This window comes from Bos javanicus, chromosome 23, assembly GCF_032452875.1.
Source record: "Bos javanicus breed banteng chromosome 23, ARS-OSU_banteng_1.0, whole genome shotgun sequence".
Lineage (NCBI taxonomy): Eukaryota > Metazoa > Chordata > Mammalia > Artiodactyla > Bovidae > Bos > Bos javanicus.
The window spans coordinates 30,366,342-30,388,407 of record NC_083890.1 but is presented as its reverse complement, the minus strand read 5'-3'; the positions used below and the strand labels follow the sequence as shown (position 1 = coordinate 30,388,407).

Sequence of the window (22,066 nt, the reverse complement as noted above, 5' to 3'; positions counted from 1 at the left end):
CCGCGGCGAGAGAAAGCTAGCTTTGTGTTGGTGTGGGAAGAAGAGACATCTGGCTTCCCCGGTAGGCCAGAGGGCTGGGAGTAGCCGACTCAGCCCCACCCAGTCTGTGAGGAACTTTATCAAACAACCCCATTGACAGGCGCTCGCAGTTCTGTTTCGTAAAAGAAAGGCTTAATTATTAGATGAAAACATTTCTGTGACAGAAACAGGCAAGCCCAGTTCTGCTACTTCCTACTGTGCCTAAGCAAAGTGGTCTACCATTCTGAGCTTCAGTTTCCTCTCTGGTGAAATGGGAGTAATTATACCCCAGAGAAGAGGGAGACTTCCGTACAACTTTTTAACCCTAAGGAGGTTTACCGTTAAAATAAAAAAATACCCACTGCCTAGAACTGTACTGAATAGAACTTAAACATACTTGCTCATTAATAAAATACCTACTGCCTAGAGCTGTAGTGAATAGAACTAAACAGGCTTGCTCGTTCCCAAAGTATAGGGGGAATGATAATCCACAGGCTGTTTTCATTATCCAACAAACTTAGAAAAATTTTGCGTTGTTCGCCTATCCCTACTTTGGTGTTTCCTGTTTTCCTTTGCTATTTTCTCGATATTGTCCTTCATCCTCTAAATTTAATTGAATTTGGACAGCCTTGCCTGTCTGTGTTTATTTTAATTTCCATTATTATGTTTTGAACTAAGTGATTTCAACAATGTCAGTTTACAAATCTTTTTTAAATGAGTTAGTAACTGGTTGAATGTTACCTATTCCACCAGTTTCCTTGTTTATACGCTTTTTCTGTAGCCTATTTACACAATGTTTCAAAGAAACTGAGATCAGATACTTCAGTAACTCTGTGAGGACAGAGACTTCTCTCCAGACCTCCTGGATTGCTGTTATGCCTTGTATATAATTATATGAAAGGATTTCAATATTTATTGGATTATTAGGCTAAAAATTAATGGTTCCAGGGTCACATTCTACGCATACTTCTTATCTTTATCACAGTTGTTCAGTTGCTAAGTCATGTCTGACTCTTCAACCCCTTGGACTAAAGCACACCTGTTTTCCTTTTCCTTCAGTATCTCCTAGAGTTTGCTCAAATTCATGTCCATTGAGTCGGTGATGCCATTCAACCATCTCATCCTCTGTTGCCCCCTTCTCCTGCCCTCAATTGCCCAGCATCAGGTCTCTTCCAGTGAGTCAGCTCTTCACATCAAGTGGTTGAAATATTGGAGCTTCAGCTTCAGCATCAGCCTTTCCAATGAATATTCAGGATTGATTTCCTTTAGGATTCACTGGTTTGATCTCCTTGCTGTCCAAGGAACTCTCAAGAGTCTTCCCCAGCACCACAATTCAAAAGCATCAGTTCTTTTTCCTGTAGTTCAGTCACTCAGTTGTGTCCTACTCTTTTCGACCCCATGGACTGCAGCATGCCAGGCCTCCCTGTTCATCACCAACTCCTTGAGTTTACTCAAACTCATGTCCATTGAGTTGGGTAAGAGCGTTAATAAGTAAACTATTGGGAGGGTATTGGCAAACTGTAAGAGAATCTGATTTGGAGTGTTTAGGAGTGAATACGTGAAAGAAAATTTGGACAGACAATACTGATAAATTTGGTTAGATAAAGTCATGAAAACAAAACAATGGTGATAAAATTGCTTGTGGAGGACAGACTCTGTGTCTGGGAGGAGGTTCCATTGATGCTTTGCGAACACAATTTACAAATGACAAATTGATGGTGCGGGTCATAGTAAGGTAATAGCAACTAGGAGGACCCATCTAGAGACTAATGCAATAGTGACACAAGAGGACATTAGTAGAATAAGAGCTGATAAGGAACAGAGGAATGGGCAGGTAGGCTAGAAAAGAATCAAGATAGTCAGTGCCATTCTTCTCAGGTATTTCTAAGGAAAATGAAGGTGAAACAGGCAAGGAGGAGAGAGGCATCTTAAGACAGAGCAATAAAGAGGTGTATAGTAGTGAAGTATGCAGGAAACAGAGAGGAGAGTGAGACATTTGATAAAGGAGAGGGATTTGGGGGTAGAGGATGAATTGGAAGATTGGGATTGACATATATACACCATTGATTCTATGTGAAAAATAGATAATTAGTGAGAACCTACTGTATAGCATGGGGAACTCTGCTCAATACTCTGTGGTGACCTAAATGGGAAGGAAATCAAAAAAAGAGGATATATGTACATGTACAGCTGATTCACTTTGCTATACAGTAGAAACTAACACAACATTGTAAAGCAATTATACTCCAATAAAAACTTAGAAAAAAAGAAAGAGGGATTTGCTTGCACTTTGGAAAGCGATAAAAGTTCTCCTTTTCAACAAGTGTGGCTTTGTGGTTTTCTGACCATCTCCCAGCAACCCTACCAAAAGAGAACCCATAGGGCAAACTCTCAGAATGGACTACTATGGATCTAAAGGAGGACTGAGAATAAGAGGAGGGGGGGGAAATTCAGGAAATTTTTTAAGAATAATTGATTTGTACCAATTCTTCCTCTTATTCTTCCAGGTTGATGGGGAAGGAGAGACAACTTTTTCATTTAATAAGTACCTATTAAGAAGTTATTATATATTGCACTCTGTTCATTAAAGCACAAAATCTTTCTAGATCCTGCAAGGTGATACTAGTATCATGATCTTCATTTTATGGCTGGGGAAATTGTTAACTAAATTGTCTAAGATCACAGAGTCAGTGAATGACAGAGCCAGGACTGGAATCTGGGTAGACCAGCCCCAGAGAGTAAGTTCTAACCATTACAATATGTGTCCTCTCTAGCTGTCCCAGGTATCTGCTAGACAATTAAAAAAAAAAAAATCCAATACCAGTATTGCTGTCATTTAGTTCTTTTAACAACATTCCCTGGTGTAGGTTATTGCTTCTAACAACCAGTGTGAAGGGTCCTAGATCAAAGAGCAATCTAAGACAAGATATAGGTTCAGTTCAGTTCAGTTCAGTTCAGTCGCTCAGTCGTGTCCGACTCTTTGCGACCCCATGAATCGCAGCACGCCAGACCTCCCTGTCCATCACCAACTCCCAGAGCTCACCCAGACTCACGTCCATCGAGTCAGTGATGCCATCCAGCCATCTCATCCTCTGTTGTCCCCTTCTCCTCCTGCCCCCAATCCCTCCCAGCATCAGAGTCTTTTCCAATGAGTCAGCTCTTCACATGAGGTGCCCAAAGTACTGGAGTTTCAGCTTTAGCATCATTCCTTCCAAAGACATCCCAGGGCTGATCTCCTTCAGAATGGACTGGTTGGATCTCCTTGCAGTCCAAGGGACTCTCAAGAGTCTTCTCCAACACCACAGTTCAAAAGCATCAATTCTTCAGCGCTCAGCCTTCTTCACAGTCCAACTCTCACATCCATACATGACCACTGGAAAAACCACAGCCTTGACTAGACAGACCTTTGTTGGCAAAGTAATGTCTCTGCTTTTGAATATGCTGTCTAGGTTGGTCATAACTTTCCTTCCAAGGAGTAAGTGTCTTTTAATTTCACGGCTGCAGTCACCATCTGCAGTGATTTTGGAGCCCCCCAAAATAAAGTCAGCCACTGTTTCCACTGTTTCCCCATCTATTTCCCATGAAGTGGTGGGACAGGATGCCATGATCTTCGTTTTCTGAATGTTGAGCTTTAAGCCAACTTTTTCACTCTCTTACTTTCACTTTCATCAAGAGGCTTTTGAGTTCCTCTTCACTTTCTGCCATAAGGGTGGTGTCATCTGCATATCTGAGGTTATTGATATTTCTCCCAGCAATCTTGATTCCAGCTTGTGCTTCTTCCAGTCCACCGTTTTTCATGATGTACTCTGCATATAAGCTAAATAAGCAGGGTGACAATATATAGCCTTGACGTACTCCTTTTCCTATTTGGAACCAGTTTGTTGTTCCATGTCCAGTTCTAACTGTTGCTTCCTGACCTGCATACAGGTTTCTCAAGAGGCAGGTCAGGTGGCCTGGTATTCCTATCTCTTTCAGAATTTTCCACAGTTTATTGTGATCCACACAGTCAAAGGCTTTGGCATAGTCAATAAAACAGAAATAGATGTTTTTCTGGAACTCTTGCTTTTTCCATGATCCAGCAGATATAGGTTAGGAGAATTCAAAGCATATTCAGGTAATGCTGATACTGAAAAATGTGATTCCTTTAGTCATTTTATTTTATTTTTTTTGCCATGCCCTGATGTGCAGCTTGTGGGATCTTGGTTCCCAGACCTGGCATTGAAAACATCAAGTCCTAACCACTGGACCACCAGGGAATTCTCTAAATATGATTTCTTTTTGAATTGGCAATTAGCTTCCCCAAATTTAACTGTCTTCCATTTCCTGAGGATAAAATCTTTGGAGACATTGGGGAAGAAAGCTAATCTGACCCATTTTTTCAAACAGCAAGACTTTGGGGGATTTCACTGAATGACTGGTAAATACCCTCTGCTTCCTGCCCTTATTAAGCTCACAGGCCACTGGGGCTAGGTAGGGGCAGGGATGGCTAGCTACCTCCAAGAGTGTCACCATCAGTTTCTTTCCTCTCCATATGCATAGTGACACTGTATCATTGAGAGGTGCAGTTCTATTCTTCTCTTGAATCTGGACTTGCCTAGAATGCTCTGACCCACAGAGTATAGCAGAATGACTCTACATGATGCTGGGCTTGGCCTACAGAGGACTGATATCTTCTGTCTTGGACTCTTAAGAGTCTTCAGCTACCATGGAAGATGTTTGTATTGGTGTGCTCTGGCTTCTGTAACAAAACATCAGCCTGTGTGGTTCAAACAACAGAAATTAATTTTTTCAGTATATTTTCTGGAGAGTGTAAGTCCAAGGTCAAGGTGTGAGCAAGGGTGATTTCTCCTAAGGTACCTCTCCTTGGCTTGCAAGCAGTTGCCTTCTGGTTCTCACACAGCCTTTCCTCTGGTGCTCACTTTTCTAATGGTGTGTTTTGTTGTTTTTTGATCGAGTTAAGTGGCTTTATTAGAGAAAGCCAGGATTACAAAGGACTTGAGAGTTGGCCTTGGGGCCTTTCTTCTTGCCAAAGGTGGGCACAATATTGACAAAGCTCTGGTTATACTGCATATACTTCTTGGCCCAGCCCATCTTCTTTTTCTCCTGTTTGGCCACTTTGGGATTCTGACCCAGCATCAGCAGGGACCACGGACTTCACCTGTAAGCATGTGGCCAGCTACTTGTTGGGTACTCAGAACCTCCACCCCACACTGGCCCAGGGTAGCCTCATCCTCTGGGGGCATCCCTGCCACGGGCACGACTTGAGTGATGTCCTTGAGGGAGGCTACACGAACTTAGATGGGTGACCGTCTCCTGGCCTGCCAATGCAGAAGATGTGAATTCTTGCCTGGAAGATCCCATGGACAGAGGAAGCTGGCAGGCTGGTCCATGTGGTCACAAAGAGTCAGATATGACTTACAGACTAAACAACCACAACTCCTGGCCTGTCACCTCCAGTGTGTAGCTATTGACCAAGGACAAAGAACTGCAAGTCGGTGACTAAACCGTGGCTACTAAACCGTGGTTACTGCGTAGCCACGGTTTAGTAGCCACGGTTTAGTCACCGACTTGCAGTTCTTTGTCCTTGAAAAGGAGAGAAGCGAAAAGCAAAGGAGAAAAGGAAAGATATAAGCATCTGAATGCAGAGTTCCAAAGAATAGCAAGGAGATAAGAAAGCCTTCTTCAGCGATCAATGCAAAGAAATAGAGAAAAACAACAGAATGGGAAAGACTAGGGATCTCTTCAAGAAAATCAGAGATACCAAAGGAACATTTCATGCAAAGATGAGCTCAATAAAGGACAGAAATGGTATGGACCTAACAGAAGCAGAAGATATTAAGAAGAGATGGCAAGAATACACAGAAGAACTGTACAAAAAGATCTTCACGACCCAGATAATCACGATGGTGTGATCACTGACCTAGAGCCAGACATCCTGGAATGTGAAGTCAAGTCGGCCTTAGAAAGCATCACTATGAACAAAGCTAATGGAGGTGATGGAATTCCAGTTGAGCTATTCCAAATCCTGAAAGATGATGCTGTGAAAGTGCTGCACTCAATATGCCAGCAAATTTGGAAAACTCAGCAGTGGCCACAGGACTGGAAAAGGTCCGTTTTCATTCCAATCCCAAAGAAAGGCAATGCCAAAGAATGCTCAAACTACCGCACAATTGCACTCATCTCACACGCTAGTAAAGTAATGCTCAAAATTCTCCAAACCAGGCTTCAGCAATATGTGAACCGTGAACTTCCTGACGTTCAAGCTGGTTTTAGAAAAGGCAGAGAAACCAGAGATCAAATTGCCAACATCCGCTGGATCATGGAAAAAGCAAGAGAGTTCCAGAAAAACATCTATTTCTGCTTTATTGACTATGCCAAAGCCTTTGACTGTGTGGATCACAATAAACTGTGGAAAATTCTGAAAGAGATGGGAATACCAGACCATCTGATCTGCCTCTTGAGAAATCTGTATGCAGGTCAGGAAGCAACAGTTAGAACTGGACATGGAACAACAGACTGGTTCCAAATAGGAAAAGGAGTACGTCAAGGCTGTATATTGTCATCCTGTTTATTTAACTTATATGCAGAGTACATAATGAGAAACGGTGGACTGGAAGAAGCACAAGCTGGAATCAAGATTGCCGGGAGAAATATCAATAACCTCAGATATGCAGATGACACCACCCTTATGGCAGAAAGTGAAGAGGAACTCAAAAGCCTCTTGATGAAAGTGAAAGAGGAGGGTGAAAAAGTTGACTTAAAGCTCAACATTCATTGAGGCAGAGATGCACTTAAATTGGAAGGAAGACATTATTGCTCAACTTGAGATGTTCTAAAGAGAGCAGATGATGTGCATTCAATACCCCAGAGGTGAAAGTTATTGGGGAAAACTGCTCATCACCTTTCATTCTTTGCTCCTGTTGGCAGGAGAGACACATCTGACAGGTGAGGTCAGGAGACAGAGCTGAGCAGGGCCAGGCTTAGTCGCTTTAGGGAGACGTGGCCTTCAGACCAGATGTTCTGTTCGGCTAAAGGAAAGGAGCTCCCTGTTGTGTGGGCTGAGCCAGGGTCAACTGGAGGAAGCATTCTGAACTTAGCAGGAGTATCTCTAAGCCTCTTAAGCCCACATTTAAATCCATGTTTCCCCACCAACTTAATCAGTAATAAAGCCAACTTTCTTTTTACTCTCAAAAAAAAAAAAAAAAAAAAAAAAAGCACAACATTCAGAAAACGAAGATCATGGCATCCTGTCCCACCACTTCATGGGAAATAGTTGGGGAAACAGTGGAAACAGTGTCAGACTTTATTTTTGGGGGCTCCAAAATCACTACAGATGGTGACTGCAGCCGTGAAATTAAAAGACGCTTACTCCTTGGAAGGAAAGTTATGACCAACCTAGACAGCATATTCAAAAGCAGAGACATTACTTTGCCAACAAAGGTCTGTCTAGTCAAGGCTGTGGTTTTTCCTGTGGTCATGTATGGATGTGAGAGTTGGACTGTGAAGAAGGCTGAGCGCTGAAGAATTGATGCTTTTGAACTGTGGTGTTGGAGAGGACTCTTGAGAGTCCCTTGGACTGCAAGGAGATCCAACCAGTCCATTCTGAAGGAGATCAGCCCTGGGATTTCTTTGGAAGGAATGATGCTAAAGCTGAAACTCCAGTACTTTGGGCACCTCATGTGAAGAGTTGACTCATTGGAAAAGACTCTGATGCTGGGAGGAATTGGGGGCAGGAGGAGAAGGGGACGACAGAGGATGAGAAGGCTGGATGGCATCACTGACTCGATGGACGTGAGTCTGAGTGAACTCCGGGAGTTGGTGATGGACAGGGAGGTCTGGCGTGCTGTGATTCATGGGGTCGCAAAGAGTCGGACACGACTCAGCCACTGATCTGATCTGATCTGACTGCTGCTACCATGAAGATGGAGCCGAGAAAGAGCTTTATGAACCAAAGTTTTTAGGTTTGATGGATTCCACTTTATCAACTTTCTTTTTGGTTGCTACTTCCTGTTTTTGGTTACTGCTTTCTGAAACTCACATCCACATCCAGTCTTCATGCTCAAGGTGTGTAAAACCCACTCACCTGTCCCCTTTCTGGTCTATACTAACTCACCAGTTTTCTCCCCAGTTCTACACGGGATCCGTCACTACTTCGTCGTTGAATTCCCGCCAGTTCGGTTGGTTTGCCAGGAACCTTCTCGCGAATAGAGCTCGCACTCTGCGTCCTTTCTGGGAACGAGTAAAGGGAGTTCGCTCCTGTCCAGTCGGGGATCGGTCCCAGGTCATTAGGATCTTTGAGTTTAAACATCCTGGGGTTACAGGGAAGCACAGAGGGAAGGAGAGGGAACAAACGTCAAACCATACCCGGGATTCAGAGGTTCAAAGTTGCTGACTCTACTGAGAAAGAAGGTTTAGTTAATTAGCAAGGATTCCCATTTTTTCCGGAGAAACCTTAAACTACCAAAGAATTCAATAGCTCATGAGGAATGCAGGTCCAGCGAATCTGAAGGTTTTATTTGTTTACAAAGGATAGCCAACCTGTCAGGATGGCCGAGTGGTCTAAGGCGCCAGACTCAAGCTCAAACAAGCTTCCTCTGATAGAGGTTTCTGGTCCCCGAATGGGGGCGTGGGTTCGAATCCCACTTCTGACAGACTTTTTTTTTCTCTTCCGATCACACTTTCTCAGCCATTGCATTCGTTCTTCTTTCTACTTTCCCCGCCTTTCAGCCCTAACGACTGACCCCTAATGAGGTCCGACCCCTTTCTTTTCCGTTGCTACTTATCATGGATCCCGTTTTTCTCTGTGCTCCGATTTGTCATGAAAGGCGCTTTTCACCGAACGCTTATTAACCTAGGGGCGTCCTGGCAGCAAAAGGAGCCTGATGGAAACGGAAAGACATGTACACAGACTCGGTGATTACAGACTGTCCTGAGCTCGCGGGCTATTGGGATCGTAGTCTCATGCCCTTTCTCACTGGCCGAACCTATCAAAAATTAAAAGTACAGAAACTGAAAGTAGCTTGGTTCGCTCTGTTAAGGGATTGGAATGTGAAAAGGAAAGAAGCAGGGAAGGTTCCACCGAGATTTGAACTCGGATCGCTGGATTCAGAGTCCAGAGTGCTAACCATTACACCATGGAACCACTCTTGTTACTGACTTGATACACTGTCCATCTGATATCTCTTTGTGCCCCCCCCCCTTTTTTTTTTTCCCTTTCCCATTGAGGTATAGTTGATTTATAATGTTCGTTTCAGGTACACAGCATAGTGATCCACAATTTTTATAGACTGCACTTCATTTAAAATTATTCTATCCCTGTGCTTTTTATTATTTATTTTTACCAACAGAGATGTATAAAAAACAATTTAAAATGAAACTTGCCACTTTAACCTAAAGCTCTTCTTCCTAATTGATTTTTTCTTCTTTTATAATTTATGGAGGCTTTTTTTTTTTTTTTTAAGAGGGATGGAAAATCTGGCACTTTTAAGGCGAAGGGCGATAGAGAGGCCAAACACAAGGGTGGGAGGTTGTGGGAGGTTGTTGGGAGGGGAAACCTTCCCTGGTTGTTTTCCCTGAGACTTCTTCCCATATTTCTTTCCCTTGATGTCTGGGTAAGGGCAGGATCCTGATCTGAGAAAACGGTTACCTCTGGCGGTTTTGATTTTGTCTTTATTTCCGACACATGCAAAAGCAAAGTGGATTTCCATCTTGCCCTTCAAAAGGGAAAAAAGAAAAATTAACATATATGTATTTTTTCTACAGCTTCGCTTTTCATTCTAGCATACCTGCAGATGCCTCCAGAGCAACCTCAGAGTTTCTTGGTGCTTCCTGCTTAGGTGTAATTATGGGTTTGCCATTTTAAAATCTGTCCTTTCGCTCTGAGATGCCTTAAGTACAGGACAGCTTCTCACCTCTCTTTGACACCTGATGGTTCTGGTACATAGTATTAATAGAAACTTAATCTATGGCTTGTTGCATGCTGCTGCTGCTGCTGCTAAATCGCTTCAGTCGTGTCCGACTCTGTGTGACCCCATAGACGGCAGCCCACCAGGCTCCTCTGTCCCTGGGATTCTCCAGGCAAGAATACTGGAGTGGGTTGCTGTTTCCTTCTCCAATGCATGCATGCATGCTAAGTCGCTTCAGTCGTGTCCGACTCTATGTGAACCTATGGACAGCAGCCCACCAGGCTCCTCCGTCCACAGGATTCTCTAAGGCAAGAATACTGGGTTGCCATTTCTTTCTCCGCTTGCTGCATGAACACATAGATTAAAGGATGAATCAATGGATGCTTGCATGAATTAAAGAAGGACTGAATAAATAGCCCAGAGTCGGACTTTTTTGGAGGGGTGTCTTTTTCCTTTTCTCCATAGGCTAAATCTGACAAGTCTAAAGGACATAATTGTGGCTTTTTGCCAAGTAGAGGGTTCCTTTCCAGGTTCTAGCTCCCAGGTACGACATTCCAGTAGCCATGAAATGAAATGAAATGAAATGAAGTCGCTCAGTCGTGTCCGACTCTTTTCGATCCCATGGACTGTAGCCATAGGGCCCCACAAACGTGTCCTGGAATGTGGATGGCCAAGAGAGGACGTCATAGTGCTGGGCATGGTCATTTATTTCTCTAAATTTTCATTTTATTGACATAGCATGATTATTTATCTAGTAATTGTTAAGAACAACATATAATAAAGAGATCATACATGTAGCATCACTGGAAAAAATACTCAGTATAAATTCCTACTTTAGTCAGTCTAAATATTAATTACTGACCCTACATTCTTCATGGACCTCTGGTAGTCTCCTAAGAATGAATTGCTTATGAATTCCTGAATCATTTTTCTGCCATTCATCCTTTTGCTGGATTTACAACCGAGCAAGTTGCCTGTCACAAAACACGTGCTCAGTAAATGTGGATTGAAGTGAATATATCTTTGGGGAGGTAGAGAGGGCAACAATGAAATTCAAAGACTTTGCCCAGGTCACTATACAGTTCTCCTAAATTCTTCACTCCATGCGCATCAACTCTCTATTCTATTGTATCTGTTGGTTTTAAAATTAAACCAGAACCTCAAAAGCCTACTCTTCAGCAATATCCTTTAAATTGTCCTCTGAGGCTAGACAAGGCAAAAAGGGGCATAAATCAATGTTTTTTCAACCTTAGCACATTTTTTTATCTCAGGGAAGGATAGTGGTTATGGAGCTGGAAGATAGGGCATCTGGCCATGCTGCTGCTGCTAAGTCACTTTAGTCATGTCAGACTCTGTGCAACCCCATAGACGGCAGCACTCCAGGCTCCCCCGTCTCTGGGATTCTCCAGGCAAGAACACTGGAGTGGGTTGCCATTTCCTTCTCCAATGCATGAAAGTGGAAAGTGAAAGTGAAGTCACTCAGTCGTGTCCAACTCTTCTCGCCCCCATGGACTGCAGCCTACCAGGCTCCTCCATCCATGGGATTTTCCAGGCAAAAGTACTGGAGTGGGGTGCCACCACCTTCTCCGATCTGGCCATGGGTTGGTTTATTTATTCATGAGTTTGGAGTTCAGAAGATTGCTCTTTTCCCTTGGAATCATCCATGGTTGGTTCACAAGGTGAATGTGAACCTCATATCGCAAGGTGAATGTCAACAAAAACCACTGAGGGGAATGTCTAGGGGAAGAAATGACTGGGTCCAACAATCCAGAAGCAATCTGTTCCCTCATAATCTGAGCAAGAACGGTTTACACTTACCTAGTAGCAGAGCTGAATCCAAAAAGAGCAAGTCAGTGTGGCTAAATCAGTGGTCAAGAACCAAGTTCAGCTGGAGTGTCCTGTAGAAATTGGGCTTTAGAACCCATGACCCTACCTCAAACTGAAGATCTCAAGGTCTTCCTGGTGCCTCAGCTCTATATACCTTATTTCACAAATGAGGAAGATATTCTTTCATGTATTTATTTATTCATTACTACTTACCAGAAATATGTTTAGTTTTCATGATGTGGAGAAGTGAGAGAAATATGGTTCTATACCTGACAAAGCTTATGATGCATAGAGAAAAGCAGACAATTACACAAAATTTTCCAATTCCAAAAGTTATGGTAAATACAAAAATAAGTGATGGCTAGAGTGATAACAGAGCATGACCAATGCAAAACAACAGGAATACGCCATTAGTATCAGGTAGCAATGAGGAAAACCTGCCAGAGGAAGGGATGGCTGAGCTGAGGCCTGGTACAAGCTCCCCAGCTTGTTCCATTTCTTCTTTGCTGTATTTATCAGATTGGGCTTAAAAATTTTTTTAAGTTACAAGACTTGTGAATTCACCTATTGGGCTTATAAAATAAATATCCACTCAATCTAACAACTCAAACAAGTGTCTAAAGTACAATTTATAATCTCCCTGTCCTCTAACACTGTTACCACTGGAAACAATTTGAAGTATGTCCTTCTATACATTGTCTTGAGGTAATGTTCTTTGTTTTAGTAACTATATATTACAATGTCATTCATAGTTTCCTTGTTGGATTCTTTACCAGTGGAAATTGTGCCTTCTTGTGGCCATTATCAGAGAAGGCAATGGCACCCTACTCCAGTACTCTAGCCTGGAAAATCCCATGGATGGAGGAGCCTGGTAGGCTGCAGTCCATGGGGTCGCGAAGAGTCGGACACGACTGGGCGACTTCACTTTCACTTTCCACTTTCATGCATTGGAGAAGGAAATGGCAACCCACTCCAGTGTTCTTGCCTGGAGAATCCCAGGGACGGGGAAGCCTGGTGGGCTGCCGTCTATGGGGTCGCACAGAGTCGGACACGACTGAAGCGACGTAGCAGCAGCAGCAGCAGTGGCCATTATGCCTCTATTGCTTGTCTTCTCTCCTAGGCACCAGGGCAGGGACTTCCTTCCTTGTTCCCATCCAGGTGCTCAGTGCCTAATTGTGATTCTGGAGAGAGATCAAGGGAGGCTTCCAGGAGACAGCAACTACCGAGCTGAAGGGCAAAAAACTTTGAGGGCAGGGGGAATTGCTTGGAGCAGAGACCGAGGGCGCCCAACAGAAGACGCAGAGACACCTGCTGAGTGGGGAAAGCGCCTCGATTTAGTGTGAGGTGAAGGGCAGCGGAGTGTAAGAAGAACCCCCACATCTCAGATCAGCATAAATAGGATTTAAAATGTGAAATGAGAAGGCTGCAGTGATGCTGAGAACTGCGGCCGGGCAGGATCTGTCTCGGTCCACCATATATGGAATAATGCATCCATAATAAGTATTACTGCATTTACGGGGCCTAAGTAAGTACTTAGGAGGTGGTACGCAGTAGGATCTGATTTTTTTTTCTTTTTTACATGAAAGAATGAATTAAAGAAAGTCTGTTATGTGTTCTATACTGCTGGGTGATGAAAATACGAGGGAGTAAATACCATGCACAGTAGATGCTCAGTAACTTTTTGTTCATTGGAATAATCAGTTGAAGGTTTATCATGAGGTGGACACTGTTTCGGGGGCAGTGCCTATAGCTGTCATCTCTCTCTGGTCTCTAGGAAAACAGATGTTGTAGGAGGAGAGGAACCTACCTGAAGTTGGAGCCTGTGAGAATTGTTGTGTGAGTTGGACTTGGAACACCTAGACAAGCTTGAGGTGCAAAATGACCCTGGCAGCGGTGGGATTCGAACCCACGCCCCCGAAGAGACTGGAGCCTTAATCCAGCGCCTTAGACCGCTCGGCCACGCTACCTCCTACGAACCCTGCTTTTACGTGCTTATCATCTGACCCAAATTGCTACCCATTTCAGGTCCTTTTCCTCTCTCTCGCCCCGCCACACCCCCGCCACTCTGCACTGTCCCCGGGGCCCTTCCTCCAGCGTTCCCCTCCCCACTCCCACCACAGCCCGAGAACCCCCTGAGCCCTGACACTTTACTTTCTCATGGCTCCCAGGTTCATCTTGAATGGTGACGCCGCAGGTGGCGCGGGAAGAGGCACCTGCCCCATCTGTCACCAATATAGGAAAAAAGAGTCACGCAGACTGAGAGTTCCAGTGAATGCTGTGGGCTCCAGATCCACGTGGACCCCGGAGTAAGCCCCCGGACTACAGGAGTGAGCAAGTCCGGGAGTTTGGTTTGAGCCTGGAGAAAGGTTGACAAAAAAAAAACGAGGAAAGAATCTCGAGGGTCCCAACTTTTCCGCCCTCCATCATCTGAAGAGACCAAACCCCTCCACGGAACCTCATGAGGGAGGCAGAGACTGCAGTCCTTGCTATTGAAGTCCTGTTTGCTTTTCAGAAGGTAGCGCATCTCCACAGGTCCTGGTTATAGCAAACAGAACTTCTGCAAAGTCCAGATTCAGTTGCCCTCACCGCCCCTAAGTCTTCGCAGGACAGTTTTCAGGGGAAACGAGCTGGGCTGCGTGGCTCTGCCTTCCAAACTTTGGATATTTTAGACGCGAATTAAACCATAGTTCCATCTTCTTTTGAGGCATTGTGATTCCAAGAATCTTTTTCTTGCAATAAAGTTGGTAGACCTTTTGTTGAAAGGGGCGGTACAGTTGCCTCCTTAGCGCAGTAGGCAGCGCGTCAGTCTCATAATCTGAAGGTCCTGAGTTCGAACCTCAGAGGGGGCAGCCTACAGTTTTACTTTTCTGTTTTGTTTTCTTCTCCTTCCGTAGGTCTTAAAAAAATAAACACAAAACCGAAGAAATTCGCTTTGATGAAACCGAACGGGTAATTGTTCTTTTACAGAACCGTGTAATATTCAGACACAAAATAGTAATTTTCAGTAGGATTACTCCAAAATTCTTGTTCCAGTTGTAGACCTTGACTGATAACATAGGGGCTGAAGGATACCACACTGTATACAACAGAAGATGCTCCTGATCTCATGGAATTTATTTCCTATGTTTGAGTGGGACATGACAGACAAGACAAATCTGGATTTTTAACAGCAACCTCAGGAGATCCGATCTGAATGCAATCAGCTGAACAAGTTTTTGGAATCCTTCAGCACATATGCAGTTATCTCATGTTGACAATTGTGGAGAAGGTCACTTCCTTCCAGTATTCTGATCACTCAGAGCTTGCCTGCTGCTGCTGGTGGCAGAACCCTCAGGTATCCACAAGGCAGATCAAAAGCAGAGCAAACACTCTATGCTTTCCAGAGAATTCGCAAAAGATTCAAAGTGCCCTTTCCTATTCTCTTTTATTTCTGCCTCTCCCAGTAAAGTGCTTATTAGGGCAATGAGTTACAGAGAGAAATGATTTTGACACTTCTTCCTCTCTAGGTCCCAAGGAAGAGTCTGCGCCCAAGTGTTCCCAGTCCTGCCATTCCCCAGCACTGCCACACAGTCAGTCAGTAGGCCAAGTCTATCATCTCTTGTCCCATGCTGCCACATTCTTTATGTGAAACCAGTATGCTCTATTTGAAATTATCTCTGACCATGTTGTTCCTCCCTGCTTAAAATCCCCAATGACTTTATATTGCTGCAAGAACAAAGTCTGGATGATGCATTCTTAGCCATAACCTCTGAGCCTGTCAGTCTCTGGTTTGTCTCTGTCTTTCTGTTCAACTTGCCCCCACTTTTACAATACTGTCCCAAGAAGAGATCTGCTCATAAGTACAATAGGCCTTCATTAAGTTCTCAAAGTGTTCTGCTCTTTGCACTTCCTGGAATGTGGGAGCCACATTTTTGTCCAGTTTATTACTATAAACTTTACAGTACAAAGCCTTTGACTCTCAGTTTAAACATTGTCCTCTTGGAAAATTCTTCTCTGACCCCTGGAAGAGGTCACCTCCCCTTATAATCCACTGTCTTGGAGATCTGGAGACGGGGGGTACTTTATTGTGCAGATTTTTAATTTTCTACCTCTATCCTAACTTAAGTCTAGTAATGTTTTTCTTTTTATCTTATTACAGTGAAGTTGTGTAGACCACCTCAAATCTATTTTGAATAGTGGCATGAATAAATACATAATTGGAAATGTATCTCCTATCATCATGTTAAACGCAATCTTTGAGGAAGAAATTTCTGTTGTAGGATTTGAGGGAGGAAAGTGGATGAGAGATTAAGTAATTTGTCTAAGGTAGCATGACCAAATGATTAAATATGATATTCTAATTCATGTAGTTTACAATAAAAATAATAACGATGATAGCACTTACCTTTCACCGAACAATTAGCAAATCCCAGACACTATTCCAAGAGTTTACTTGTATTACTTCATTCAATTTGGAAATTCAGGTCATGAGATTATATGTTTGTTTCTCTACACATCTCAGTAACCTGTACTTTTTCTTAAGCACATTTATCACAGTAACCAAACACTTATTATGTAATTCGTCATTTAAAAGGCTGACTCCCTTCTAAAGAGTAAAAACTCCACTAGGGCAGAGGTGGTGGCCTTCCACTCTATAAGCCGAGGGCAAAGCTGAGCTGCTTGCTCAAAATAAGTTCTTAAAGCCTACTTATTAAAGGCGTTTTTTGTGCTAGGCATTCTTAAGGGCTTAGGGGGAGACTTGGAGCTCAAATTTTGAAGATGAAGGACAAGATGGACCAGGTGACATCTCTAGTTACATACAATATTTAGAAGAAGTTGGTTACTATCACTCAGTTATGAGAATTATTTTTTTCTCATGACCTGGGGGCAGAAGTAGTTGTGAGCTCTATTTAAGGCTGCAAAAATAGATTTAGGAATAAAGATAAAGGAATATGAACAAAATTAAACTTTGTACTTTAAAGTCCGTGTACTTTACTTTTTTTCACGTTAGGATATTTAGGAAACAAACCACCACTAAGGGAGCCCGGATAGCTCAGTCGGTAGAGCATCAGACTTTTAATCTGAGGGTCCAGGGTTCAAGTCCCTGTTCGGGCGCTTTCCTAGGCTTTTGATATCCAGTTCTGACTCCGCCTCCGCGAGTATTTCCGCGGAGGAAAAGAGTTAAGTGACTCTCAAGCAAACGCTGAGCTGAATATATGGGATTTCTACATCAGAACGGTCGCAGCTAACGTTTAAGAATGAATCTTAGGGTACACGGCCTTGTACCAGAACAAAAGAATTTCCTAAAAGTGAGTTGGTTGATAATGGATGGCTGAGAAGGCATTTCTGGACTGCAAAGCTTCGTAAGGGTAAAAAGAATATCTACCTGATAATGTGGCCCTATTTAGAAAAACATCATGATAGGATCGGAATTCTATTGTTTTGAGGGGCTTGGCTTGACTATTTCGGTGGTGAGTGCACTGGACCATCCTTGCCTGATATCATAGTCATTAATATTTTATACTTCCATTACTCTGATTACAGGTGCATAGAGCAATCTTCCAATATTGGTTGCTTTCCACTATAGAGTTTATTTTACATGAGAAAGAATATGCTGATCAAACATCAATATGGCTATAATATGTTCATATTCTGGCTTGGAATTTCTCTAATATTTGGCTATTGTGATCAGTCCTGCAAGTCTGAAGAAATCTGAGTGAATTAAAAAATAGCTTCTAAGTCTATAAAGGAGAGGAACAGATTCAGAATAGTGGTGGCTCCAGTAAGAATCAAGATTCTCTAAGGAACTGCCTAACAGCCAGACAATCCAATCCTTTGGCCTCTCTGCAATCCGTAACTGCATTGCTTAAACTGTAGCAGATGCAGGCTCCTGGAATCAGAGACTGAGGCTCAAGAGGACGTGGTTAAAATGTTCCCCAATATACACCTCTTCCATTCTGCACCAGAATGAACTGTTAAGAGAACTACCCTGAAATATAGACTGTCTGAGGTCTGGATAGTTAGCAGGAGAAGCCTAAGTATTGTGCTCTCTTTTTCCAGCACAGACTAAGCCAGAGAAGTATTACTGTAGGACGAATTTCAGTAGGTAGGGCTCCTTGCGGGGATTATTGCAAAAATCCAAATTTGATGTGTTGATTGCCTTGAGTCGCAAAGAGTCGGACACGACTGAGCGACTGAACTGAACTGAACTGAATATGGTGATAGGGAATGTTGGAAATGCTCTAGGGGTCTCAGGAATAAGACACAAAATCGAAAATGGCTCGGCAAGGCAGTTTACTTCTGCAGAAGGGAGTCCTATAGACTAAGGTCTGGAGGCAAACACAGAATCCACTCGGTTTTTATCCCAAAGACGCAGTTTCCCTCCTTTTGCTCCTCATAGGTTGAGGACCAGAGTTAAAATCTTTCCTGGAGGTCACCTAAGTTTTTATTGGACGATTGGTCTCCATGAGGGCCACGAGTAGCACTTGTTAAGTTCCTGATTGGAGGGTTTATATTAACTACTTTCCCCATTCTTTTAGTTCTTTGTGCATGTCCAGGATAAACCCGGCAAAATTAGCCCGCCAAAATGTTCTTATGAGGAAGGAGAATCAAGAAGTGCAAAGAACAGAGGATTGGCAACGAGCCTTCATTTTAGGAATCTTATTCACAAGCTGGCTATATACCTTTCTGTTCAACTATTCTAAGAATGAATCACTTCTTTATTTTTTATAACTTCTCCTTTGATAGAAAAAACCTTTCTTACAGGGAATATGGCAAACACACACACAAAACAAAAACAGCAACATTTAATATGCTATTTAATTCACTGGCTTATTTGACAAGTCTTTATTGCAGAAGGGAAAGGCTACCCACTCCAGTGTTCTGGCCTAGAGAATTCCATGGACTATACAGTCCATGGGGTTGCAAAGAGTTGAACACGACTGAGGGACTTTCACTTTTATTGTTTGTCAGATACTGTGCTAGGCATTGGAAATACAAGAGTGGATGAAACACACTTTCTTATAAGGACACCAGCCACTGAATTTAAGGTACTCCCCCCACCCCCAATCCAGTATGACCTCGTGTTAGTTTAACTAATTACATATGCATACATCTGTGCTAAGTTGCTTCAGTCCTGTCCAACTCTGTGCGACCCTATGGATTGTAGCCCGCCAGGCTTCTCTATGTTCTCTCCAGGCAAGATTACTGGAGTGGGTTGCTCTGCTCTCCTCTAGGGAATCTTCCCGATCCAGGGATCCAACCCTCATTTCTTAGGTCTCTGGTGTTGACAGGGGGGTTCTCTACCACTAGCGTCACCTGGCAAGCCCGATTACATCAGGCAAGCCCAAAACAACTGCAAAGACTCTAATTCCAATAAGGTCCTTTTCTGAGGTTTTGGGTGGGGATGTTTTTGTGGACCACTATACCATGGGCTTCCCTGGTGGCTCAGTGGTAATGAATCCACCTGCCATTGTAGGAGAGGCAGGTTGGATGCCAGGGTCAGGGAGATCTCCTGGATAAGGAAATGGTAACCCAGTCCAGTATTCTTGCCTGGGAAATTCCGTGGACAGAGCCTGGCAGGGTACAGGCCATGAGGTCACAAAAGAGTCAGACATGATTTATCTACTAAAGAACAACAATTTACTGTAGTACAGGTGGGAAACCAGTTAGAACCAGATTAGATAGGGAGGCCAGGGCAAGGAGACGGCATGTATATTTGAAGAGGAAACAAAAAGCTTACTGAGAAAACTGAATATCAGATTTTAATATATCTGTACATTATTTTTTTCAATAAATTAGAGTGCACCAATAGGATACTGCTCCAAGAAGAAATAGTAATCAGAGGAATTTGGATAAGAGGTTGTCCATTGGAAAGAAATGAAGAAAACAAGTCACTACACATAAAGAGGCACATGTCTGCACATTTTTGTACTTACCAATTGGGAGGAAGATAAAGTTTAATCTTAACCTCTTCGAGGGCACTTTCAACTCAATGGCCAGTAAGCAGACTTTGACGAGAGGCTATAACTTTTTGACGCCTGAGGGCAAAAGCTAGCTGCCCCCTCTGAGGTTCGAACTCAGGACCTTCAGATTATGAGACTGACGCGCTGCCTACTGCGCTAAGGAGGCAGATGGCGACACCTGCTCATTAAATATCTTTAACACTGGATTTTACTTTGCTTAAATTTTGGTCTTGCTGTATATTTCCCTCGCTTTAAAATTTGGAAATGAAAAGCTGTTCTGCACAAGTGCAACAGCTTCTACAACCTGCGTCAGATGAGGATTGTCGCTATTGATCTCGCTCGTTCTGCATTGATGACCTCCACTTCTCACAACCGAAGGAAAATTTCCTTAACGTCTTGCCCAGAAACCTGCACTAAAACTACACCGGCGTCCATCTCTGTGGTCTCTAGAGAAGAGGAAAACTGCCCACTTCCTTTCTCATGATCCCTCTTTCCTTCAATACTCGATTCTTCTGCATTAGTATTTTGAACACTTTTAAGTGTTTACTGTCTTAAACATTTCCTTTGATTCGGCGCCTTGGTCTCAAGCCGTCGCTCTATATCGTTTGCTCCTTCGCAGGCAAATTTCCCAGAAAGCGGTTCGTCCTCATTTTTAAACACCTCCCCCAGTCCCATCAGTTTTTCAACGGACTACAATCTTCCTCGACCACCGCTCCGTCCAGAGGAAGTCCAAATGGGTTTCCCGGACTATGTGGCACTTGATGGTTCAAAGAGTAAGGTGTCCTTGCTGCAAACTCGTGGGAATCTGCTGGTATAAGAGTTGTAGTTACAGAAACAAGAATAGGTGAAAAGCCTGGTTTACCTGCTGTCTTGGAGAAGGAAATGGCAACCCACTCGAGTATTCTTGCCTGGGGACAGAGAAGTCTGACGGGCTACAGTCCATGGGGTCGCACAGAGATGGACACCACCGACGACTAACACTTTCACTTGGTTTGCAGGAAAAGTCTCGGGAAAGCCCCACCTCCAGGAAACCTCTTTTCTAGTTGAGAAAAGTCAGTGTTTTCGGGCCATTCAGAGAATGGCCATTTCGTAGCCCATTCAGAGATGGGCTACGGACGGTTGGGGAAAGTACAAAAAATCCTATTACAACTTTATAGCCCCGGGGTTCCTCACCCCGGAAGGCTGAAAGGAACATTGACTTACGTAGATGGATGCGGCACATCTTTTTCAGCTTCTGTAGTTGCAGTCGCTGTTTCCCCCTGGCCGCTGATAAGGGCAATGGTAATTTCTGGTTCGCAACAATGGGCGGTCTATTGTTGCCTCCCTCTGAGTGCTGCGCCTTAAATGTGCGAAATAAGTTATCCGTAGTCGTGGGCGTCAACAGTTTGGCCGTGTCTGTAGATTAACTGTTGTGCTTTTTGTTCAAATAGTGTTAGCTTTATGTTTAACATTGCGGATATTATGACCATATTTTCTAAGAGTCTAGATAATGAAAGTGGGAACAAACGAACTCCCGTGGGAATTCCAGCATGACCCAGATCACTGAAAAAGTCTAAATGACGGATTGAAGAACACATACAACTGGATTAGGGAGGTAAATTACAGAAGCAACTGCACAGTATGTAGAAAAGGATTTGGATTTGGGCATGGTGAAAAAGGAGGTGTGAAAGTACATGGGGAGACCGAATCTCCCAAAACTGGGTTTAGACGGGAGAGAACTTTCCAATCAGATTTTCTTAGTCTCCAAATGACACCAGTGCTCATTCAAAAATAGAGTTGGGTATAGCACTTGAAAAGTCCTGATTCAGAGGTTGCAATTGGGAGGCAAACAAAAAGGTAAATTTCGATACCATGTATTGGTCTCTTGCAACGTGGAGTTGATTCTGTCTGATGAGCTTGCTGTCTACAATATAACAACTTCAAGTGATGTGTCAAAATACGGCAACCAAAAAATGTTTCCCTAGCTCCTACGACTTTCGCTTGAAACATAGTGTCGAAAATCGTATTCTTGATTTGTATGTAGATTTAACAAAACCGCTACATACTTAAATGATGGTTGATATCTTGCTTAACTACAAACTAGGCCTTGTTCATCTGCTGCTGCTGCTGCTGCTGCTAAGTCGCTTCAGTCGTGTCCGACTCTGTGCGACCCCATAGACGGCAGCCCACCAGGCTCCCCCGTCCCTGGGATTCTCCAGGCAAGAACGCTGGATTGGGTTGCCATTTCCTTCTCCTATCTGCACAATTTGCAGAGGTGCAAATGTGAATTTTGGCAAATTCTATTTAGCCTTACCAAAGAATATGAAAAGGTCTTATCTGCTAAATGTCCTGCACTCCGTGTGCATATAGCATTGCTTTAAAAGATTGTGGCTT

The 22,066-nt window shown here is 43.4% G+C and overlaps 6 non-coding genes across 6 annotated transcripts; 3 read left to right on the top strand and 3 right to left on the bottom strand.

Moving 5' to 3' along the window:
• The first annotated feature begins 8,558 nt into the window (after positions 1–8,558).
• On the top strand, positions 8,559–8,669 carry TRNAL-CAA (transfer RNA leucine (anticodon CAA)). The gene is made up of 2 exons: positions 8,559–8,596; positions 8,624–8,669. It is a non-coding gene; the product is annotated as a tRNA-Leu (tRNA).
• Positions 8,670–9,088: 419 nt separating this feature from the next.
• On the bottom strand, positions 9,089–9,160 carry TRNAQ-CUG (transfer RNA glutamine (anticodon CUG)). The gene has a single exon. It is a non-coding gene; the product is annotated as a tRNA-Gln (tRNA).
• Positions 9,161–13,635: 4,475 nt separating this feature from the next.
• TRNAL-AAG (transfer RNA leucine (anticodon AAG)) lies at positions 13,636–13,717 on the bottom strand. The gene has a single exon. It is a non-coding gene; the product is annotated as a tRNA-Leu (tRNA).
• Positions 13,718–14,526: 809 nt separating this feature from the next.
• TRNAM-CAU (transfer RNA methionine (anticodon CAU)) lies at positions 14,527–14,599 on the top strand. The gene has a single exon. It is a non-coding gene; the product is annotated as a tRNA-Met (tRNA).
• Positions 14,600–16,771: 2,172 nt separating this feature from the next.
• On the top strand, positions 16,772–16,844 carry TRNAK-UUU (transfer RNA lysine (anticodon UUU)). Its single transcript has one exon. It is a non-coding gene; the product is annotated as a tRNA-Lys (tRNA).
• A 2,942-nt stretch (positions 16,845–19,786) lies between these two features.
• On the bottom strand, positions 19,787–19,859 carry TRNAM-CAU (transfer RNA methionine (anticodon CAU)). Its single transcript has one exon. It is a non-coding gene; the product is annotated as a tRNA-Met (tRNA).
• Between the last annotated feature and the right edge of the window lie 2,207 nt (positions 19,860–22,066).